The 4,579-nt window shown below is 52.8% G+C and overlaps 1 non-coding gene across 1 annotated transcript; it reads right to left on the bottom strand.

Annotated features, from left to right (window-relative positions):
* Nucleotides 1–584: 584 nt before the first annotated feature.
* TRNAA-AGC lies at nt 585–657 on the bottom strand. The gene has a single exon. It is a non-coding gene; the product is annotated as a tRNA-Ala (tRNA).
* Between the last annotated feature and the right edge of the window lie 3,922 nt (nt 658–4,579).

The following is a 4,579-nucleotide window of genomic DNA, read 5'->3' as shown; positions in this document are numbered from 1 at the left end:
TCTGGTCCTGTGCTACTCCGGCTTGCGGTCCTGTCCTCCCTGCCCATGGGTGGCAATGCCACCTGCTCAGGGAGGGTCCCCACCCCTCTGCGGCCTGTTTCACATACCACTCCCCGGTGTTACCTGGGTGGTGCCTGACGGCCCCCACTGCGCGTGAGCCAGGCCCCCCACGGGCCGGGCAGAGCAGGCGCGCACTGGCGGGCTGCCCACGCATGCAGAGCACCCGCAGCCCTGGCCTCCCCCGCACTGCGCGCACACCCGTGGGCGTGATGCTGCGTCCACTGAGCTCGGTTTCACGGGCGCTAACCTTGCCGCCTGCCTTTCTCAGCCCCGCCGACAAATGTCGCCCTCTTGCCGTGCTTTTAGGAATAAGGCAGGTTATTATTAGTAAGTGCACAAGGTGGGCTGCTCCTCGGGGGCCCGGCTTTCGGAGGAAGGTCGTGGGACAAAAGGGACTCCCTAGTTCGCACATTTCTCTTCAAACGGTTAAGGGAACTGGACCCCGCTCCTGGGACAGCCACCTTTTTCTCACGAAGAGAGTATGACGTGTTCATGAATCCCGTTTGCTTTATAAAACTCAAGTGTGGAGAATGCGGGCATCGATCCCGCTACCTCTCGCATGCTAAGCGAGCGCTCTACCATTTGAGCTAATTCCCCAGCTGCTTGTCACTTCCGCGGTGGGTACACATTGTGGCTCACGTCATCACCGGTTTCCTCCAGACCCTCCGACCCGCCCGCCCATCTCGCTGCCCCATTGGTTCTCTTGCAGTTCCCAGCTCCACGACCACGATTGGTTTGGCTCAGTTGAGTTTTAAAAAGCATTGGCTATCGGATTGGTGGTCCGACACGTCCATCTAAGGGAGGACCTACTGTTGCTACGGCGTAAGGGGTCCCAGCCGGGTTTCTCCCGGTTTCTGATTTGTTTCTCCAGACGCCGGGGGTCCTAGAGATTCCGGATCCGTCAAGTCCATGGGAAAAAAAATGCGCCTCTCGCGCTTGACTGACGGGTCCTGAAAGCCAATTGGAGTGAGTGCAACGGGGCACGCTGGGCGCTCCAATAGACTGCAGGGGGCGGGAGAGGAAGGCCAATGAGGTGGAGCTGGAGGCAGGGTCAGGATCGCAATTGGCCGCGAGGCGGCTGGAGGGTGGGAAGGGGGAACTCAAGGCCTGCTTGATACGTCCGCCATTTTGGGCGCTTCGCTGATGGTGTCGGTGAGCGCGTTTCCCGCCTGAGCGCAACTAGCGGCGGGTCGCGGGCACCTCCAGGTAGTGAAGGGGGAGGAGGGCGGAGGAGCGGGTGGCGGCTCGGGGTGCTCGGGGTGCGCGGCGCCCGGACGGCGGCGAGGTCCCTCCGCCCGGCCTCGGTGGCGCGGGGAGGGAGCGTCCTGGCCCCCTCCCCTCCCCCCCGGAATTCGCCGGCGGCCGGGGAGGCGCGGCGCTGAGAGGGCTCCCCTGACCGTCCCCGCCTGCGCCTGTCAGCCGCCCGCTTGCCCGCCGCGGGGTGGGACGCTGGCCCGGCGGCGAACTTTGCGCCGGCCTTGCGCGGCGGCGGCGGCGACGGCGGGCGGACCGGACGCACCCCTAACCCGGCCGGGCCCCGCTCCGCTCCGGCCTATCTGCTCGAGCGCCGCCCCGCGTTCGGGCCCCCGAGCGTGTCAAGTTGAGGAGCAACTCGCCGCAGACTCGCGAAGACCATTGTTGGACCCCGTTCCCCGGAAAACAAGTTCTGTGGGTCCCTGTGCACTGGCCGCAGACGCTTCGCACAAGGCGAGCACTACTCGGAGCATTTAAATGGCCTCCCGAGCGATCTCTTCACTCGGGTGCTGTGACTCGAGCGCAGACCTGCTCGCGAATGCCCCCCTGGCGCACCGGAGCTCGGGGGGTGGTCCTCCCTGCGGCTGGAGGTACCCCCTCCTTAAAGAAGCCCGTGCGCTGTGAACTTGAGGGGTTTCCTCCCTCCACCCGGCTTGCTCCGATCGCAGCTGGGACTTGAGGTTGTAGGCGCCCGGCATGAGTCCTCGGTTGTGTGTCTCTGTGTCCTGAGGTTTCAGCCTCCAAGCTTCCTGTGATTTTCCCGGTACTTCAAGTTTTCTCTCCGCGGGTCCCACGGAGCTTTGTTGATGTTTTGCTTTCATGGGAGGGGCACTTGGGTGGTGTTTCCTTTCATCCTCGCAGCGCTCGATAACGTGGATGTTGTCCCACTGGGTGAATTTTACTTGGATTTCGTCCTCAAGGTCATGGTGCAGGTAGGCAGCGAGTGGGAAGGGGACTCCAGGCTTCCAGCCACGAGGATGTCTCCTGAGCGGCGGCGAGGTTGGAGCTTTCTTCACTCGGGGCTTAGACCGCCTGGGTTCAGATCTCCGTGTCTCCACTTTGCAGCTTTGTGACCTTGGGCACGTTGCTCAACCTCTCTGCTTCCTCTGTACTGTGGGGATGATAATAGTGTCTGCCGAGTGAGTTTGTTGGGAGTAAATGAGTTCGTGCATGGAAAGCAGCTAGGAGAGGTGCCTCGAATATAGAGAGGCAGCTTAGTCCTTAGTGGCTATTGTTCATTTAAATTTTGCTTTTAAATGTTTAGGTATTTTTGGGAAGCCAAATGAGTGTTTAAGCCCTGCCTCTTGGTGAATGTCTTTAGCAAGCTCTGCGTATTTACGAGTCAGCCGGACTGAGAAAATGAAGTGGAGGTTTTTTTTCAATTTTTAATTCATTGAATGAAATGAACGTTTCCAGGAGTAATGATTAGTGGTGGTGCCTCGGAGTGTTTTGTGTAGGAGGTGGTCACATAAAGAAAAGCCCATCAGGAGCTCAAGGTGGATTCTTTTCCTGACTTTCGGATGCTACATCTAAGTGACTGGCACCCAAGTCATTAACTCCAGGATTTCTCAGTGTGGTTGCTGTGTATTGAGATCTCCTTCAGTGAAGATAGTTTGGGAAATAACTTGTCCTGGATGGATGCATTTCATTGTGCCTGAGGGAATCCAGAGTGTCTAACTAAATGCCATCCATTCGGTCACACATACTCCTAGTCCTTTAATTCCTGTCCTGTGCTCTTCTTGGTACTGGAGACCGTGCCCACTCACCCTTGGCATTACTTGCTTGGGACCTGGCTTGCACTGAGAAAGTGTTATTTTGATAGACTCAGTCTTAGGTAGAGATGAGCATCTGTCTGGTGTAACTTACCCAAGAACAGGAAGAAGATTGTTTGGGATTAGAAAACTAGCTTTTATGTAGCAAAACAAACAAAAAAACTTGCTAGCTTCAGTTAACTGAGAATTTGAAAGTTAGACAATAGCTGGATGTAAAATGAATGATAAGAAAATTAAGACAGCGTGAAGTTTGCTTAGCTTTAAGTTTTTGTATCAATTTGGTGCAAATACAATGTTATTAAAGATAAACCAGCAGCTCTTCCTTAAAACAGTATTTGTGGTATTTAGTTTGTTTCTGTGATAAACTTGTGTATCTTTCAGTTTTATAGTTTGGATCTTTGAGAGGCAGCCTGAGTATATATTGCTCTAAAATTTTATAATGATTGTATTACCCTTAATAAGAGTGAATAGTAGTGACAGTGAAAGTCTTCTAACAGTCTGCTCAACTAAAACTCAACATTGAGTTTATTTCCTAAAAAGCACAAGAAGCTGTGGTTTGGTCCTCCTCGTAAGTCAAGATCTGAGCCCCAGTGTGGGCTGAGTAGTGCCAGCTACTTTTCTTGGGTGACATGGGCTGAAAAAATAGACCTGGCCTCCTGGCTTTAAGTAGCTTTCTTCTTATTTTTTTTTAAATTTTAAATATATATACACACACACATATATATATATATATATATATATATATATATATAGTAATGATTTTTTTTTTTTTTTTTTAACAGAGGAAGGGAGAGGGATAGAGTGTTAGAAACATCAATGAGAGAAACATCGATCAGCTGCCTCTTGCACACTCCCTACTGGGGATGTGCCCGCAACCCAGGTACATGCCCTTGACCGGAATCAAACCTGGGACCCTTCAGTCCTCAGGCCGACGCTCTATCCACTGAGCCAACCCGGTCAGGGCCTTATTTCTTTTCTTAAGAGCACCTCATATGATTGGTTTTTTATTTACTCTAGATCAGTGCTTCTCAACAGGGGGACAGTTTTGCCCCAAAGAAACATTTGGCTATATATACATATATATATATTTTTTAAATATATTTTTATTGATTTCAGAGAGGAAGGAAGAGGGAGATAGAAACATCAGTGATGAAAGAGAATCATTGAACTTCTGCCTCCTGCACACACACACACACACACACACACACACCTACCCCCCCCCCCCCCCCACACACACACACTGGGCCACAACCAGATATGTGCCCTGACTGGGAATCAAACAATCACCTCCTGGTTCATCCACGCTCAATCACTGAGCCATGCCAGCGGGCTGGAGATATTTTTACTGTGGGAAATGGGCAATGTGCTATTGGCTTCTAGAGGGTAGAAATCAGGGATGCTGCTAAACATCCTGTAATGCACAGGGCAGCATTTCTTACCCCCCCCCCCCCCCCCCCACTTAACACACAAATTATCCAGCTCCAAAATCAATA

This window comes from Myotis myotis, unplaced genomic scaffold, assembly GCF_014108235.1.
Source record: "Myotis myotis isolate mMyoMyo1 unplaced genomic scaffold, mMyoMyo1.p scaffold_m19_p_10, whole genome shotgun sequence".
NCBI classification, from domain to species: Eukaryota; Metazoa; Chordata; class Mammalia; order Chiroptera; family Vespertilionidae; genus Myotis; species Myotis myotis.
The sequence above is the reverse complement of the archived record's forward strand: the minus strand, read 5'-3'. Positions and strand labels throughout refer to the sequence as shown.